This window comes from Podarcis vaucheri, assembly GCF_965113315.1.
Source record: "Podarcis vaucheri genome assembly, chromosome: 5".
Lineage (NCBI taxonomy): Eukaryota > Metazoa > Chordata > Lepidosauria > Squamata > Lacertidae > Podarcis > Podarcis vaucheri.
The window spans coordinates 13,322,900-13,342,077 of NC_138763.1; the positions used below are offsets into that span (position 1 = coordinate 13,322,900).

The following is a 19,178-nucleotide window of genomic DNA, read 5'->3' on the forward strand; positions in this document are numbered from 1 at the left end:
CCATCTGCTAGGCAGGCAATCAGATTAGATTTATGCTGCATGCTTATTTTCCTCTTCGTAACAAAAAGGGGTAAGTCTTGTTTATTTTTCTAGTTATTACAAGGTGGCTAACAACTCTGCAAAATATATCGATCCACTTTCTTAAAAGGGGGAGATTTTAGCCTAAAAAAGAACAAAGCATGAGCCACAAACTGTAATATTTTACTCCAGTCAAATGGAAATGAAAAACCAAGACCATGAAGGGGGGAACCCCCCCTCAATTGCAGCCCTTAAATAAAGAAAATTGCATTTATACTGGAGTTTGCTGAGAGTTAGAGCTACCAGTAAGTTTCCTGAAAACTGCTCTTCAGAATGAGTTTTGGAAAATTAGGTTAGTATCGACTTGGTTGTTAATAGCTGGCTGTTCCTTTTTAAAAATATTTATTTGGTTGTTTTGGTAAAAAGATTAAATTATGCTGAGAACGAGCTGCAAGTATGTGGATTTATATGAGGTTATTTGCAAATATATACCCTTCACACACTCTAAAACGTATTTCAAAGAATAATCTCTGAGCCTGGAAGGCTGCTGTGCTTGTTATAAAAGGCAAATAGATTGAGTTGATTTCTTAATAAGCATCTCACTTTCTATTTGCAGTTTACACTCCCCTTTCCCCCTGTAGGCAAAAGCCTTGGTGGTTTCAGTTCTGATTTCCGTGAGATATTACTGTTCAATAAAGGGTATTTTTTAAAGGGTCTGCTCCTCAGCTTATGTCAGGCTGACCTGTGTGTGGTTTGAAACGACTACTTGAGGCAACGAGATCAGTTGCTCGCCCCCCATGTCAACACTGGGTAGTGCATTTTGAGAAAAACAACATGGCGGCCAAATGGCTCCCACGCAAACAGTGCTAATATCTGACTGGTGCGTGTATGTGTTTGTGATTGATTGGTGACTTCTCCTCTGCCAAGACTAGTTCTCAAGTGCCCAATCAGATACCCATGTAACAGCACTCTCCCTGTTTTCAGTTCCCAGCAGCCAGTGTTCAGGGACACAGCGCTACCAAAAATGGAGGCAGCGTATAGTCACGACACAGAGGCAGACTTTGGGCTCTCAAATTGAAGAGGTGCAACGCTAAAATTCGGTGCCCCCTGCCTTTCGTGCTCCGTTCTACAGCATTGTTGTGGCAACCCCTGCAGCACAGTGCAAACGAACCGGTCACACCACCCTAAAACCACATCTGTACAATGACTGATAGCCATTTTTAGCCTCATCCTCTGTGAATTTGCCCAGTCCTCTTTCAAAGCCACCCAAGTTGGTGGCTAACCCCACCTCTTGCGTGGATGAATGCCATAGTTTAAACATGCACCCTTCTGTTGTCACACTAAGCCTGTCGTTGACTTAAATCGTCATGGGAGCCGGCCCACTGTCTCTTCCTCTCACCTTGCCTCACAAGATTATTGTTATAGTAAAGGAAAAGAAGTATAAACCAAATCCCTGTCCATTGAAAAGTGCTATAGAAATGAATTACCTCGCTAATAAAGCCCCACATAATATATTGTGCCTTCTCTTTTCCCATTCCTCGAGCTTGCAAAAGGAGAAAGGCTGTGTTTATAGTGAAGGCGCTGATTTATTTTGTATTAATTTGAACGCATTACTTAGCAAGTGAATTTATTACCACCTCGTACGCTCAAAAAGAGGTGCATGTGTGGGGGATATTGATATTTCTACCCCTGCTTGTGAGCAGGGAGGTAACAATGAATATGAATGATCAATAAGTGAATAAAAGCTGTTTAAACTTGCTAAGCATTTTAATTAGCAGCTTTTCGTCTTGGGGCCAGGAGTGCTGGAATGAGTGTGATGTTTCTTTCACAAAAGTATTGTTTAGTATTGGGGGGGGGGTGTTTGTTTATTTATTTACACCTGACCTTCTTTTCTGGTCTTCGTCTTCCATCATGTGCTTGGAGCAAGAGAAGACATTGTTACAGGCAGCTAGTTTTTTCAGGGCTGCTCTGTACTAGGTGTAGACCCATCAAACTGACCCCAGTTCATCAGACACATATAGTAGCTTTCATCAGCCCAGGCAGCTACGAGGTTGATGCTTTGACCTGACTCTGGTCTCCAGATGGTAGGGAACTAACTACAAACCTCCATTTAACATTTCCCATTATGCCCTGGTGTTACATCAGGGAAGGGAAACCTGTGACCTTCAAGATATTGCAGGACGAACACTCCCATCATCACTCTCCTGCTGCATGGGGGCGATGGAGTCCAACAAGATCTGGTGAGCCAGAGTTAATTTGGGGAGGATTTTATACATGTGTTAGTCAATCAAGGCTTAGAGACACGAAATACAGGAAAATCTGATATATCGCAGACCTCAGGGAACAGAAATACAGAAAATGACAGCTGGTCCACCTGGTGACAAAATGTCTTTGTCTCCAGGATCACCATAGAGGAGAGATTTCTACGTTGATGGTCCAAAGGTAAGACACCACCAGAGAGGCAGACTTGAGCAGCCCGGTAGAGAATGCCCAGTTAGCTCCTTCAGTTTATCTCCTCCTTCTGTCTCCTCTTGTCATCATAAGGTCCCCACACCCATTCCTGATGCCCATGACTAGGTCACTGCTAGCCATCACCTGCCTGCTGTAGTCTAGTGGTGATGCAGCAGTCCTGGGGAGATCAAATGTTCTCCTCCTAGATGATGATGGAGGGTTCTGGCTGTGGCACTAACCATGATGGGAAGGAGATGGCAAGATCTGTCAGAGGAAGAGGAACAAGAAGTTGGGTGTGAGGAGAGCTTGACCAGTGACTTAGGAGAGGGTTCCACTGCATTGCACAGGAGTGGAGGGGGAGCTGTCTGAGTCAGTCTCCATTCTGCCCTCTGAGAGTGAGTTTTCCATGGTACCCAATATAAGGCCAGTGGCAAACCAGTATGGCCAGCCAAACTGGAAGTGGAATGAGAGTTAGAGTGTTGGACTCAGGTCCCAAGGACATGTCTTTGTCTGCACTGGTGCAAACAGTGCAAACAGACATGGCCACTCACACACCCATAGGACTGCAAGCACATCCATCTGTCATGGATGCTTTAGTTGAGATTATTGAATTGCAGGGGGTTGGACTAGATGACCCCTGGGTACCTTCTAACTCTATGATCTCACTAGGGGTGAGAACCATGCAACTGACTGGTCTTGCCACTCTTTAAAAGTGGAGCTGTAGGGGTAGGTCAGACGTTGGGCCAGTGGCTTAGCTACTTCTTAGAGCTTGGTCAGTCTTATGAATCATGTGTCCTATACGATATAACCATGCTCTGATTTCTTAAACAAAACCTTCAGGTTTCCTCGAGTTGAGAGTCATTAGTACTGTGTCCAAGAGGTGGGCTCCCTCCCACCTCCCAGAACTAGCTGGAGGTCTGGGATGGGGGGAGGCAGAATTGATCAGGTGCAGCGTGCGATAATAGGTGTATTATTATTATTATTATTATTATTATTATTATTATTATTATGCAACAGTAATACAACTCCATGAGTCATTGCACCAACAAGCAAAGATGCATATATTATTTATTTATTTATTTATTTATTTGTTTGTTTGTTTGTTTGTTTATACCCCGCCCATCTGGCTGGGCTTCCCCAGACTCTCTGGGCGGCTTCCAAAAATATATATATTAAAATACTGTACTACATCAAACATTAAAAACTTCCCTAAACATGTCACTATCCTGAGCCCTTAAAAAATAATAATTGAGCAAGCTATGATATTGATGGAGTGTCAAACGCAAAGGCAGGATCGTGATTCCTCCGCCACTTAAAGAGATGGTGTGTATCCACCCTAAATTTTGCTCAATGGGCTGAATTGATCTGCCTGTTTATTAAGGGCAAGGCAATGGAGGAAGGGGTCATTCTCTGATTTGTTGGTCTTTCTTGAGATCTAGAGAACACCCCATGGGCTCACAGCAAAGCTTTTAACTTGCTTCCCCCTTTGGCATGAGCCCAGAATTTTAAATTGCAACCCTGATGTAGTACATACAGCATAAACCACCGGAGAATATAACATAAATAGTTGCTGGACCGCCCTTGATTTAGGCAGGGTATAAATGACGATAGCTTTGCCTCGGAGAGAACTACAACCTATTCCTGAGCATTAAAATGGTAGGCATATTTCAGAAGGCAACTGCAAATGTACATTGTATTGGTGTTATCTCTTGGCATTCAATGGCTTTCCCCTTAGTTCTTGTATTGCTTTATTGCAGGGAGCAACAACAATGATTACAGCCGGCATTTGTTCATGAATTTTTCCCTGTTGTGGACAAAAGCTGCTGTGCTAAGGCCGGTAACTAGAAGGCCTCTACACAGCGGGGTCGCAACGGGGGGCGGGGGGCAGTGCGCCCCAGGTGCCATGTCTGCAAGGGTGACAAGAAGTCACCCCGCGGGGGCTCGAGGTGGCACAAGCTGCCATTGCGCCACCACACGTGAAGGATCCTCCATTCACGGCTGCAGCTGTGAGCAGAGGATCCCAGCGCCAGCGGCAAACCATTAAATGTAGCACATGTGCGGCATCACACACATGCGCTGTACGTAGTGACGCCGCACATGGGCTGTATAGCGGTTTGCTGGTGCCGCCACTCCAGCACTGTACGGATGGTGCCCAGATCCCTCCATCGCCGCTACAGCTGCGAACAGAGGACCCCAGCACCGTCCGTACGGCACTGGAGAGGCACCGTGGCAAACCGCTATGTACAGTGCATGTGCAGCGTCGCTATGTACAGCGCGTGCGTACATAGCCCTACATCAGCCCTACGTAGCGACGCCTTCCTTCGCCCCTGCCTCTACATTGCACTGTGGGCTGCCCCTTTCCTACAACCTCTGCTCAAGTAGGAAACAAAAATGGTGTCTATACTAGTAGTGAAGAGAGGGACAAAGCTGCATTGAGACAGGATGCTAAAGTGGCAAATGCAATGTAAACAAGTGTAAAGTGATGTATTTCAAGGCTGTTTGGAAAATTCCTAGAATTCCTTCCTTGGAGTAGATTGCTGAAAGCCTCTAAGGAAAGAGGAGTCAGGTACACAAGGTAGGCTCAACAGAGATTTATTAATCATTAAGACAGCACTGAATGGTCAGCCATGGTAAAAAAAAGAAATAAAATAATAAGAAGATAAAGGACCCCTGAACGGTTAAGTCCACTCAAAGGCGACTATGGGGTGCAATGTTCATCTCGCTTTCAGGCTGAGGGAGCCAGCGTTTGTCCTCAGACAGCTTTCCAGGCCATGTGGCCAGCATGACTAAACCACTTCTGGTGCAAGGAACACCGTGATGGAAAGCAGTGTGCACAGGAACGCCGTTTACCTTCCCACCGCAGTGGTACCTATTTATCTACTTGCCCTGGTGTGCTTTCGAACTGCTAGGTTGGCAGGAGCTGGGACAGAGCAACGATAGCTCACCCCGTCACAGGGATTCAAATCGCTGACCTTCTGATCGGCAAGCCCAAGAGGCTATGGGGTTTAGACCACAGTGCCACCCACGACCTGGTCAACCATGAAGCTATTGCCACAAGCATGGCCTGACAACGGTACATGCCCTCAGGCTCTTCCTATATGCTCTTCTTCTATCAGTAAATACATGAAATCCTTGTGCCTTTATCATTTATGCAACATTATTGCCTACAGCAATGTGTGAACAGCTCGTGGACACCCTACCTGGCCTTCCAATTGGACATCCCATAGTTGGAGTTGTTTTCCACTTAGAAACTCCATTTATCTTATCAAGGTGTCATCCTCAATCATTCCTTTCCAGCAGGTTTTCGACTTGCACATTCCGTTACCCTTCCCTCCCAGACTTGTCTTTGGCAATTCTCCTTGTTTGTGCTAACCCTTACTATTACAATTCAATGTGTTTTCCTCTTATCTGGTCAGTTATTAATCTCCTGTTGCTGAGGGCAAGGTTCTGGCTGCTCACCTGAACTGCTTTGGACAAGCATTTCTGACTCTAAGCGTAGACAGCAACTTTGATTTTAAATACTTCTATAATATCCATATCATTATATACATGTCCTATACAGTCATACCTTGGGTTACAGACACTTCAGGTTGCAAATGCTGTGGGTTGCCAACATGCATCCCGCACGGATCACGTTCACAACTCAAGCATCCACTGTATATCCAATACACATATTTGTAACAAAGGCAAAAAAATAAATCTTAATTTTACATACATGCTCATGGGGTCTCAACAGGCTGTGACTGAGCAGGAACAAGACTTAGGGATCATAGTGCATCGATCAGTGAAGATGTCAGCATAGTGAAACAGGCTAATACCAAGCTTGGGGTCATTAAGAAAGGAACTGATGATAAATATGTCCATATCATAGTGCCGTTATACAAAACTATTGAGCGAGCACATCTGGAATCTGCGTACAGTTCTGGTTAAAAAGGTAAAGGTAAAGGTACCCCTGCCCATACGGGCCAGTTGTGTCTGACTCTGGGGTTGTGCGCCCATCTTGCTTAAGAAGCCGGGGGCCGGTGCTGTCCGGGTCACAGACACTTCCGAGTCACGTGGCCAGCGTGACATGCTGCATCTAGCGAGCCAGCGCAGCACACGGAAATGCCACAGTTCTGGTTGCTTCACCTCAAAAAGGAAATTGTTGCATTGGAGAAGGTTCGGCGTTTGAGGTGGTCATTTTGTTTGCCATTGATGAAACTTCACCTTTCCCTCCCTACTATTTCTGATTGGAAAGAACCTCTCGCCACTTTCCGCAGGCCTTGGGAGTGACACAATGCAATGTGGCATGATATTGCCATTTGCCCCAAATGCATTCCAGGAGGTATGGTCAGCCTTAAGTTGAGGCATGAGAATCTTAAGAAAGCAATGGGAAAAAAGTAAAAACTTTGTCTATCTCATAAGATGAGGTTAGGCAAGAAGCAATCCCACCCTGAAAATTTAAGAAAATTAATTTCCCCTGTTTTGGGGTGGGCGTGGGGGTCCATTTCACACTTGTCCAGCCTCAATTAATTTTTGTTGACTTTTTTCAGCTCAGATTTAATCTTATGCTTGTGATTGCTGGTTGATTTGAAGGTTCTGTTGATGGGATGGAAAAGCAAGCTGCAATGTGTTTTCATAAATACATTAAATTCTGCCTTAGCTCCACTCCCCTCTTTCTTGCTGCTGGCCTGTTTCATACCTATTCTTTCTCGTTGCCATGGCAATGGGGTTTGCTCGCTTACAAGGCCAATAAACCTGCCATTACTTACCAATCTGTAATAGCGCTGACATGTTGTTCCAGGCTAGGCCTCTAGTTCCATGCCAGATGGACTAGCTCTGACCGAGTCACTGCCCTCCAATTATTGACACCGGTATAAGGTCATTCAATCTGGGGTCTCTCTTTCCCACTCAAGTTGCCTCATGTACTTGGAAAGTTCATAGCCAGCTGGGATTGTACGGGGCCTGAATGGATAATGCTGCAACACTAGCCCTGCCTCTGTATTTGCTGAAGTGCCCAGAAAGACCCTCCACAGCTGGAAATAAACAGAAGAGGTGGAATTCAACATCACACTATGGTTGAACATCCCACCATCACTAGCGTTGCCATTTGCCAGATGCTGTTTGCCAGATGTAACCAAGGCACCAGGCAAACCCATTCTCATGTTGCTTCCTTCCAGACCTCTTGTGGAAGAGGCACATGAAGAAGGGCCTCAGGTGATGATCGCAGGGTCTGGGTTGGTTCATGTGGGGAAAAGCGGTCCTTGGGGCATTGTGGTCCTGAGTTATTTAAGGATAAGGCATCACTGAGGATAAGACCATCAGTGGTTACTAGCTTTGATGGCTGTCAGGGACTGGCTGGATGAGGAAGAGTGGTGGGAGGTGCCTGCCCAGGAGCTCCCCAGGGAGGGCACAGAAGATGACAACTTAGATCCTGGTGGTGGGACACTGAAGACCAGTCTGCAGAAGGGATGAGCTGGGAGGTGCTAGAAGCAGGGGGGGGGGGGTTGAGTGATCAAGGAAGATCAGGAGAAAGAGGGCCTTCTAGGACAGGATTAGAAGCTGAGAGTCACAGAGTGAGTGCAGACTCAGACAAGGAGGAGTCAGATATTGCTCCTTCTACACAGCAGCAGCACAGTCCCAAGGCCTGCTGGCTCTCCTCCCCCCTCCGGCATCCTGTCTGAGGAGAGTCCTACGCTGGCCAGATGAGGAGCTCACCCACTTGATGCGTCCTTCATCTACTTGGGAGGGATCTAAAGTGGAAGGCTAGAGGGGGAAGGACGGAGCTAGTAGTCAGCTTCAGCAACATCTCAGCTGGCTTAAGACAGACCAGAGGACTCTACTGTGTTGATATTTTCTGTTAATAACAAGCTAATTGTGTTTCATGCATCCCGTGTGTGTGTGCCTGCCCTGTGGTTGACCTGGCTTGCTTGTCAGCTCCTTGACAATGGCTATGTTCTACCTATACTGTCTTCATACCTCTCTTAATACCAGTCACTGGGAATTAGAGGTGGGCAGAGTGCAGTTTTGCTCATGTCTTGATTGGCGCTCGCTGGTATCTGGCTGGGCACTGTGAGAACAGGATGCTGGACTAGAAAGGCCATTGACCTGCTTCAACAGCCTCTTCTTATGTTCTTATTTAATCAGCCTACTCATGGGTAAATGTTTTGGTGCTATTAAGGAAAAACAAATGATCCGTGCTTTGGCTTATTAAGATTTTTTTTGCCACCATGGTGGGTAGAGAGTGTCATCTGGGTTTTCTGGCTCAGACACCGCAATGTCTTGTATCTGCCCACAAATATATTACAGGACCAAAACAGAAATCCATCTCTGTATGTAAATGTAGCTGATAAGTACAATGGCTCAAATTGCAGATGATTTTTGTGCAGAAGTCTCTCTTATGTTAAGTAAATTAAAAACTTATCCCAAACAAAAGAGTTGCATTTTAAGGCACCTGATGTTGTTTCATAATAATAAAAAAATAATCAAGCCAGATTGCTTTCCACAGCTGTTTTGAGATTAAATAAAATTGGTATGCCCCAACATGCACTCAACAAATCAGGCATCAGAAGTGACATTTAAATTATGCAAAGGATGAATTAGACAATTAGACAGAAGTTTCTAATGATAAACATTTTGCTTATTCAGTCTTAGTGGTGCAAATCCATGCCTATCCCACCTTTCAGTGTTTTAGAGATAGGATCTGCAAATTGGATTGAAAGGGAAATGTAGGAAATAAATAAAAGGGAAAGAAGGGTAAATCATAGCTACTATGAGCTGCCTCTGATATTAGTCCTGCTCATAGCAGACCAACTAAAATGAGCAGCCATGACTGTGGATACTATCCTAAGGCTAAATCAGCTAGGATGAGTGGAATTATGATCCACTGGATCTCCAGCTGAGCAAAGAGGTTCCTGGCTCTTAAACTATTATCATCAAGATATTATCTTATTGAGGATGTTTTTCTCCTTCGCAATGTGGAAAAACTACTATTCTTACACTTCGCCTTACCCTTTTTGTATTTGGAGTCATTTCCTTGCTTTTTGTGTACTGTCTGGTGTGATACACAAACCTATTAAATGGAAGGACTCTCCACCGTTGTTTTCCTTTTTCACACATGCATGAAGGAAGCAAATGTCAGATAGACCTTTTGAAATGACATTATATGCTGAGTCACCATCCCTGCTCAGGAGACTTAGTATTGCACCCCTTCCCTCGCACCCACCTACCCCCATTGTCAAAATCGACATGATGCTTTTATGTCCTGGTGGTCTTGTCTGCCTGGCATCTCATCAGAAAGCTTCCCGACAAATCTGCGGGGAGAATGGCATGACAATTAAGACACGGATTTCAAATGTACGCCGTCAGCCCGAGTGCTCTGCACAGAGGAACAGGCGACTTGTAAATGTCACAGCTCAAACCCAGACATTTATTAGTTTAAAGCTGACACACTTTCCCTTCCCAGCAAGTAGTGAGAAAATGTTTCCCCCCTCTCACTGGAGACATTTAAAACAGCGGTAGATTGGACAAAGTGCTATATATATAAAAACAATTCACTCAGTAGATCTTCAAGAGGCACATACAAAGGGATAAGCTGGATGAACACATCAGATTCCACAGTCCTTTTGACCATGATCTCCCACTACACATGAGTAGCACACAAAGAAGATTCAGTAAATTCAGAACTCAGATGCTGTCCCTTCTGACTCAGAGCCTATGAAGAATCTGAGAAGCATCTTTTTTGCTGTGATAAATTCAGAGATCAAACCTGTTAGGTGTTCTGGAAGACATAGGACCTCAGTCTACTACCAACAGGAAACCAGTCCACTAATCCTTTTAGTCATGGAATAACTTTCCTCAGTTACTTTAGAGAAGTTTATTTCTGTACACCAAGAGGAACAAGTGGTTTATTTGGGGGGAGGGGGGAGAGATCACAGAGATCGCATGTTCAGAGTAACCCTACAGAAGTGGTGAAATCTCTCGGAGAATTGCACCAGAATCAGTGCTGGGAGCCTGCAAGAGTGGTGGTTTGTGTGTGTATTGTGTAATATTGACATGATATTGTGTGTATTGACACAACAGCAGTGCGTTAGTGATAGATTTATACTGTCTACACATCAATATCCAATAATGTCATCTGAAGGGGCTATCTTCTACTATAACACAACAAATGTGGGACAAAAAAAACAACAACCCCTTGAACACGTGTGACATAAAAGTTACACCTGGAAGTTACACCTGGGAGTTATGATACATACACTGACTAGAAACAAAGCAGTACTGTATGTCCACCCTGAAACATTTGCAGATGTAAACAGTATTGAAAATGGAATCATCTATAACTTTCCTGATACTACCATGATCACAAATCATCATCAATGAACTTTACACAGTAGAAAGGTTGTCAGGAGGGCCTTACAATAATGGATTTTGACCAGTATAGCCTGCAATGATTGGAAACCAATAATAGAATATATCTAAATTGGTTCTGTTACATCTACCTCCCTGAAGCTCAGCACTGGCACCCCACAGGGGTGTGTGCTGAGTCCCTACCTGTACTCATTGTATACATATGACTATATTTCATCTGATCCATCCACTGTAATTATTAAGTTTCCAGATGATACTACCATAATGGGTCTAATTACAGGTGGAGATGAATCAGCCTACAGAGGGGAGTTATTAGAGAATAACTTGCACCTAAATATTAGCAAGACAAAGGAGGTGGTGTTGGACTTTCGGAGGAAGAGAGGGGAACTAGCCCCGTTGTATATCGGGGGGGGGAGTGTTGTGTGGAGAGAGTATCTTTCTTTAAATTCCTGGGAGTTTACCTTAGTGAAGATCTCACTTGGAAAAACAATATAACTTAGGTGGTTAGGAAGGCCCAACAGAGACTCCATTTTCTCAGGGTCTTGTGAAAGAACAATGTTAAACAACATTTGATGACCTCCTTCTACCGGTCCACAATAGAAAGTGTCATCTCATATTGTATCACAGTGTGGTACGTTGGCTTAACAGCCATGGACAGAAAGTCTTTACAGAGGGTGGTGAACACAGCACAAGATATCATGGGCTGTCCCTTGAGTTCGCTGGATGACATCGCAAGGGATCGATGCCTTAGGAGAACGAGAAAACTTCTCAGGGACGATTCACACCCCGGCCAGCACCTCTTTAATCTTCTACCCTCGGGCAAGAGATATAGAAGTATAATCAGTCGTACCACCAGGCTAAAAAACAGTTTCTATCTGTGGGCTGTTAGGCTGCTGAATGGAAAATAATATAGTGCAACTGACTTTTGGGGTTGGTGTGTTGTGCGACAAGCACACAGAGTGCAATGAGAAGGAGTGTTTGTGGGGTGGGGAGGGAGACTCTGTTAATTTCATTGTACACAGGTTATACATTGACAATAAAGGAATTTTTTTTAAAATAAAGCATCAGAAGGAATATACACACATATTTCATATACATACACTAGGGGTGTCAACTCCCTCCACCCCTTTGCCAATCAGCAGGTGCATGAACTACAGCATGACAACAGCCTTACATTTTTATTTATATAGGAAGATACACCCACACCCACCCCACAAAGTAGGAGAGCTCTGAATGGTGTATGTGGTCATTTGCTTTTTTGATTCCACTTGTGATTACTACTGAGCCTTACAGCTCTGGGTTTTCATTTTATTGGCAGCTGAGACTGTGGAGTTGTAACAAGACTGCAACTGGTGACATGGATCTGAGGAGATTAAATTGTGCTGCCATTGAGAAAATTCTTACATCAAGGAATAAAAGGAATGTGTAGCACTGGGTAGCTGTTGATAGCTTCTCGCTGAGTGTCTGTGCTGGTAAGGCTGTGTGTGATGGAACCGTGAAAATCCCTATATCTGGATCCCACACTCATTTTCTCTTTCTGATCGGCACTTCAGATAGACGAGGGCCATGTGGCACATTAATAAATGCAAATATGTGTTGCAACGTTCTGATGGTTGCTTTTTGTAAAGAAAGTGACTTCCAGAGGGGAGATTTTGAGTGACATGGTGTGTGTGTGTGTGTATGTACCAGTCCTTTTTAGCTCTGAATTTTCCTGCTGCAGAGTTCCAAATGTGTATTTGTGATGCTCAATATATGCCCTTTGGAAGTTGCATCTCTTTCAAAAAGCACTCGCTAGGGCTTCATTGCATGGCTGAGACTGCAGTAAGAAGTTCACCTGAGGATTTGGACTCAATTTAGCAAGGCATGTTTTGGCCACATATTGCGGTCAGGAGTCCGTAGGCTGATTTGTGGTACACATCCAGATGTGTAAATGGTTCACTCTTGCAGCAGGAGATTAGACTTAAGGTGGCTTTCTGGCTAGCCAGCTCAATGCCTATAGGTCTATCCATCAAACCATCTCTCTGACCTGCGTTAAATCCCTCCTCAAACCCATTTATTTTACAAAGGGCAAGCTTTAACACTGGAGGCTTAAAATGATTTAATGGTTATTCTTTCCCTCTGGGGAACTCTGGGAGCTGAGGCATTGTACTGACATACAGGATTCTCTTAAAGGAAATCCTGAACGCCCTCAGCAAACTATAATGCTAGATCAATGACCATTATATGTAGGCATAAAATTGATGTACATTTGTTGAGTGGATATTCACAAAATCCCTGTGTTAGCCCACTGTGTTAGCCCATTCTCTCTTCTTTTACCTTATCTTTGGAATACCAGCAGATGGATTATTTGCTACAACATTTATTGGCCAGGGAGCACATTTGGAATTTTGAGAAAGTGTCATGGCCACCTGTCACAAAATGGCTTCCATGGAGGATGTGGCATAACATAAAATGGCTGCCATGGAAATGTGACATAAATGACTGTGACGGGGCATGACATAATACAAAATGTCTGCCAAATCTGAAAGAACAGAAAAAGGCACTTACATCACAGTAAAACCCGATGGAGCGTCTCCACCCCTATTGTTCAGCCCGGACACTAAGGTCCAGCTCCGAGGGCCTTCTGGCTGTTCCCTCACTGTGAGAAGTGAGGTTGCAGGGAACGAGGCAGAGGGCCTTCTCGGTAGTGGTGCCACCCTGTGCAACGTCCTCCCATCAGATGTCAAGGAAATAAACAATTACCTGACTTTTAGAAGACATCTGAAGGCAGCCCTGTTTAGGGAAGTTTTTAATGTTTAAAGTTTTATTCTGTTTTTAATGTTCTGTTGAAAGCCACCCAGAGTGGCTGGGAAAACCCAGCCAGATGGACGGGGTATAAATGATAACTACTACTACTTCTTCTTCTCCTCCTCCTCCTCCTCCTCCTCCTCCTCCTCCTCCTCTCTTTGAACTTTTCATTTGTTCAGTCTTGGAATCCAGTGAAATAAGGGAGTGGGTGGAACTGATCAGAAAGAGCAAACAGTCTCTTATATGCTGTGGATTTCTGAGGGGATATTTACTTTTGTGGGTGCCATAGGAAGTCCTGAAAGGCAGAATGATGCACGCAGGTGCCAGATTGGCAACCCCTATCCCTCATGGATGCTACTGATAAAACGACCCGTTAGATGCACATGGTGGTTGATCATCATGTGGTGAAAGCTGCTAAGTATGATAGAGTATGTGGCAGAATTGTGCCAGGGATACCATATTAGATAGTATCTCAGTGGTGGTTGTTAACACCTACTTAGAACAGTAATGGTGAAGTAACTCTCCATTTCAAGACATTGCTGATCTTTCCCCTTAAATACATAAATGTTGAACTTCGGAAGAGGGAGGTTAAGAAATCTCCAAGTCAACAACATCTCCGGCATGCCTTGCAGAAAGAAGAACGATAGCAATGGTAGTAAATTGAAGGGGTAGGACAATGTAAGAATAGGTTATTGGACAATTCTCTTGACCATTATTTGAACCCATAAATTCCATTTATCCATGAAATAACTATTGCCTTCATACAGACATCGTCCCTATAAGAAACATTTTGCCAAATAGAGACAATTACATCCTGCTTTTTCATTAAGATGCCTTGCATTTCATTGTATGAATAGCTCAGAAAAAATATTCAATAAGATGGGCATTTCACAGGAAATAAATTGCACTGATGCAACACTATAAAAAGCAATGCTCAGTGGTTTCTCTAGGTCAACCTCTGTTCTAGAGCTCTGTGCTTAGCTTTTAAACATGCATTTATGAACAATAAAGGTTACTTTTTGTTAAATGAAATAACACCAACAAAATGCTATGTGTTTTCTGAATAGGAGTCTCAACTAACTGGCTCTTCGGTTTTATGCCTCTTTTGAAGGCCTAGTCAAAAATTACATGGTAATTGCCATGCTTAGCCCTGGTCTATGAAAGAGGAAGAGCACTATGCCCTGAAACATGAGGCCTCTTTCAACATTAGTTGTGTGTAGGGCAACTTTATGTTGACTAATGAGTGGAGCCCTATCCCTGACTTCAGTGCCCGGATTTTGCAATGCTAAATACCTCTGACCCGAATTTTGCAATGCAGTTCTCCATCCAAGTAATGTGTATAAAATTGCACATTAGTGAAAATAGCATGCAAAAGTGCATTCTAACAAATGCAATTACTTTGAAAAAAAATATATCTATATTGTAAAAAAATCGCAAAATGATGTGGGAATCCGTAGAACTTCTTCCTTCCTGCTTTTCTCCCCCTCTCCCCTTCATCCATCCACCATCAATTAACTCTCTTCCATTCATTCTCTCTCTCCCTCTATAGGTCTGAGGGCCACACTGATAGTCCTGGGCCACAAGTAGGAGTGTCAGCATGGCCCCACAACCATGGGTGCCTGGGGCCATGGGTGTCATGCAGTGTGCATGGCCCTGGCACTGAAATTTGTGTGTACCTGGCCCCTTCATGGAGAATTTTTTGGGTGCTTGGGCACCCAGTGCCCCAGAGATTTGGCACCTATGGCCATGGGTCTCCCACCTGCTTTTAAAATACATTTTGAACATTTCCATGCTTGGAATTTAAGAAGTACCTGAGAGGTCCTTGTTGTTTGGGTACTGAGCAAAGCCTGATGCGCTTTGGCTTCAGACAGGGCCTTCTCTGTGGTGGCACCTCAATCATGGAGCACTATCCTGCATAAGGTGTGCTTGGTGCCAACCTTGTTCAGCTTTTGGTGCCAGTTGAAAACCGATACCTTCCTCCAAATGAGTGATGTAGATGTGTATAAATTGTCTTTATAAATGTAGTAGAGTTAATTGATTTATACAGCTCAGCCATTGTGCCCCCTATTACATGAATTTTACCTCAGAATACCTGTACAAATGCACAACTGAAGTATCTGTGAACACCCCTTAGGTGTGAGACTGTTTTGTTTTTTAAGTTATTTATTTATATTTTATGCGTTCATATTATTTTTATTTTAACGCCACCTGCCTTCAGATCACCTGTGATGAAGAGGAGGATGTGATTTTTTAAATGAATGAATGAATGCCAGTACCCCTCATAAAATATGTAGGGGTCGCACATGCATTTTAGACCACGTAGCAAACGCTACGGTTTTCAACAGCGGAGAAACTGCTGTAGGCCACCCCCCTTCAGAGATGATTAATTTCATTTTGAATACGACTGCCGAAAACTACTATAGACTTTGGGATCCTTCATTTCATGCACAGTAGGGGTTCCATCACATTGCAGTGAAACCTGACGTGGTATTCCTTGTATTATGAAAATATATATCCTAATCGTTATGGGGGCCCAGCATCTGAGGAAACAGATTTACAAAATTAATGTTAGGCAATGTATGCAATAAGGCATTTTCTCTCCTATAAAGGACAGCGATCTCTGCTTTTATGCCTCCAGGGTCCACTTTAATAAACACTGAATACCAGCCAGGCATTTTCTTAAGTTTTGTTGTCAATAAATACCATCTGTGCACGAAGCACACACAATTCAGGAGAGATGCTGATCATAAGTAAGATCCAGTGCATTATTCTGCTGGCGCTCCAACTTGTTTGGCCTTCAAAGGGATAATGAATTTTTTATATACTGCTTGAAGAATTATATTAGCACTTTGTTTAGGCTTAATAGAAATACTAGATTCTCTCCATCTGAATGGAAAATCATTGTCTAAGGAAATGAACACAGTGAGGTCACGTCTTTCACTTCTTTTGAAGGGTTGCAAAAAAAACGCAGTGAAAATGAAGGGGAAAATGACTCGCTTTAATATCTCCCAATTGTCCCATTTCTCCTTGATTTCTTTGTATCTGGGCAATCTTTTCATTTGAGATTGACGTGTCAGAAAGAGAGGGGTGGGGGGTGGGGAACTCCTGGAAAGGCAAAGCTTGAATATTGATGTATCGTTCACATGTACTCTCCTGCTTTTACAGTCTTTAAGCATTCACAGTCGTTCTACTACAGTGATTCCCAAACTGTGGGGTGGAGCACAGGAGCTTGCCTCTCCAGAAGAGCTGAGATGAGTCACGGAAAATTAGGCCACCACCCACCACTCTTAAATGGGACCACCTAGGCAGCCTCCTGGGCTATAGCTCCCCATTAACTCTGGCCAGTGGCGTAGCGTGGGTTCTCAGCACCCGGGGCAAGGCAAGTAATTTGCGCCCCCTAACCCGTGGATTTTAGCACTCGAGTCTCTTCCGCCCCCCCAGATGTTGTGCCAGGTGCACCCCCACGCTACGCCACTGCTCCCACCACATGTCTTCAGGACAGCCATCCGAAGGCTGGCGTGGGGAGAAGGTCTCTCCGCCCCACCGCCAGGCTTTGGAGCAGCCTTCCGAAGCCTGGCGGTGGGAGGAGGTCTCTCCGCCCCACCGCCAGCCTTCGGAGGAGGTCCGAGGACAGTGGGGAAGACGCACTGCGCTTCCCCGCTGTCCCGGAGATTTCCCTATGGACTTTCGTCTTGCGAAGGGCTGGCCAAACGCGCCCCCCCAATGTTGTGCCCAGTGCGGCCGGCACCCCTGGCACCCCCCACGCTACGCCACTGACTCTGGCCACTGGCCTTGCTGGCTGGGGCTCATGGGAATTATACTCCAGTCACACCTGGAGCACAACCAATTTGAGGAAGGTTGAGCCGAACTCCTTGGGGATTTTTACCCTAGGGTAAAAAAGAAAAGAAAAGAAGGAGAGGTAACTCTAGAGGCCTATAAAATGATGCATGGTGTAGAGAAGGCAGACAGTTTTTTCTCCATTTCCATTAGAACTCCAGTGCGTCCCTCCTGTTAGAGTAAATTCTCTTTGGGGATTCAATGTGGAGGCTCAAACCAGATTCCCAATTAGTCAGATGTCTATTTAGTAATCCATTCAGTGGCAGAGGAAGGGGGTGCAGGGTATATGGTGCGCCCCAGATGTCATCACTGGGGTGTGTGTGACAAAATGAGTTTTTAAAAAATGGGCTCTGTGGCGTTTGCCCATTCGTTTGAAAATGTCTGTACAGGGGGAGAGAAAGAGTTAATAGGTAGACCAATAGAAAAACCAGAGGCGGAGCCTACCTGTTTATAAAAGGGCTTAGCCCGAAGTTGGTTTTAGTTGGTTGGTTGGTTGGGAAAAGGTAGTTAGGAAAGCAGTTGGCAGAAAGTTGGAATTAGAGAGACAGTGCAGTCGGTTCTTGTGTGAGGGGAGGTAGAAGAGTTAGAGACAGGATAAAAATAAGACTAAGAAGGTGTAATGTGTATGGGTTGCTCGTGTGTAAGTTGCCGCCTCTCCAGGCTTTGTTGCCTTGCTAAACCTTTCAGTCTGGGCAGCCCTTCACTTCGTGGCTGCCTCAGTCGCTAGCAGAATCCGTCAGTGGGCGTTTCTTAAATCTTTTCCAACATAAAAGTTGTTTGACACCCAGTCTCCTCCTACTCTCTCTGCGCAGAAGTCTTCTGCGCAGGGTGGGCGTGGGTAGCGGGGGACCCGTGCTCTCCCCGCTGGTGTCCGGTGAAGAGTCCTGGAGCCCTCTCGCCGATTCCCCCATCAGCCCCTCTATATCCCTGGTGTTGCGCTGATTTGCTTCCCCATCTGCGGAGCTGCCTCTCTCCCTGCTGAGCCCTTCTCCAGCATCATTTGAGAGCCTTCCATCTGCCTCTAGCTCCGATGTCAGTTCCCTGACAGAAGGCAAAGAGTAACAACGTTTTGAATGCAGCTTACGTTTATTTGTGTCTGCAATAAACTACACTCTTCTTTGTTAACTTAAGAACCTGACTGAGACTAAGTGACTTACCAGGGAGGACCTGGTTGGTAGCAGTGGATTAGTGGTGTACGGGTCAGTACTCTGTGAGACGACCAGGGGCTCCGTATGAATGCCACAGGCTCACAAAACTTTTTAGGAGTGATGTGGTGGCTTAGTCGCCTGCAGGTTCCGTGCTGTCTGAAACAGCAGTGTGGGACTTGCATCTGCCTACTGCCTCTCCCTCACTTGCCCTACAGCTGAGTGGGAGGCGGCGGAGAGGCTCCAAGCGTTGGAGAGGCTCACCCCGACCCCATGGGTGTATTGCCCCAACCCCATGGGCAGCTCGCCCTGCCCCCATGGACACGGATCACCCTGCCCCTGGCTGCAGGACACGCCCCTGCACCAGGAACCTGAGCGGCTAGCTATGCCACTGAATGCATCACAGAACAGAGACCAAAAGTGTCTGTGAGAGCCTTCCATTAATGCACACTGTCTATAGGAAAAATACACCATCTTGGCTGTTTATCCTCTAGCCCAGGGGTCGGCAAAGTTTTTGTGGCTTGAGCCGGTTCACGGTCCCGCAGATGCCGCGGTGGGCTGGAGTGCGCACACATGCACAAATGTTATTTC

At 45.0% G+C, this 19,178-nt stretch overlaps 2 long non-coding RNA genes across 3 annotated transcripts in view; one reads left to right on the plus strand and one right to left on the minus strand.

Annotated features, from left to right (window-relative positions):
• The window catches only part of LOC309533346, a 510,607-nt gene that overhangs the window by 298,017 nt on the left and 193,412 nt on the right, over positions 1–19,178 (plus strand). The gene's annotated exons all lie outside the window — the stretch shown is intronic.
• On the minus strand, positions 2,270–17,972 carry LOC309533345. Of its 2 annotated transcripts, none has more exons than XR_014220147.1 (3): positions 17,887–17,972; positions 9,678–9,761; positions 2,270–2,733 (listed from the first exon to the last, which is right to left on the minus strand). It is a non-coding gene; the product is annotated as an uncharacterized lncRNA (long non-coding RNA). The 2 variants fall into 2 exon arrangements; XR_014220148.1 differs by having other exon boundaries at positions 9,674–9,761.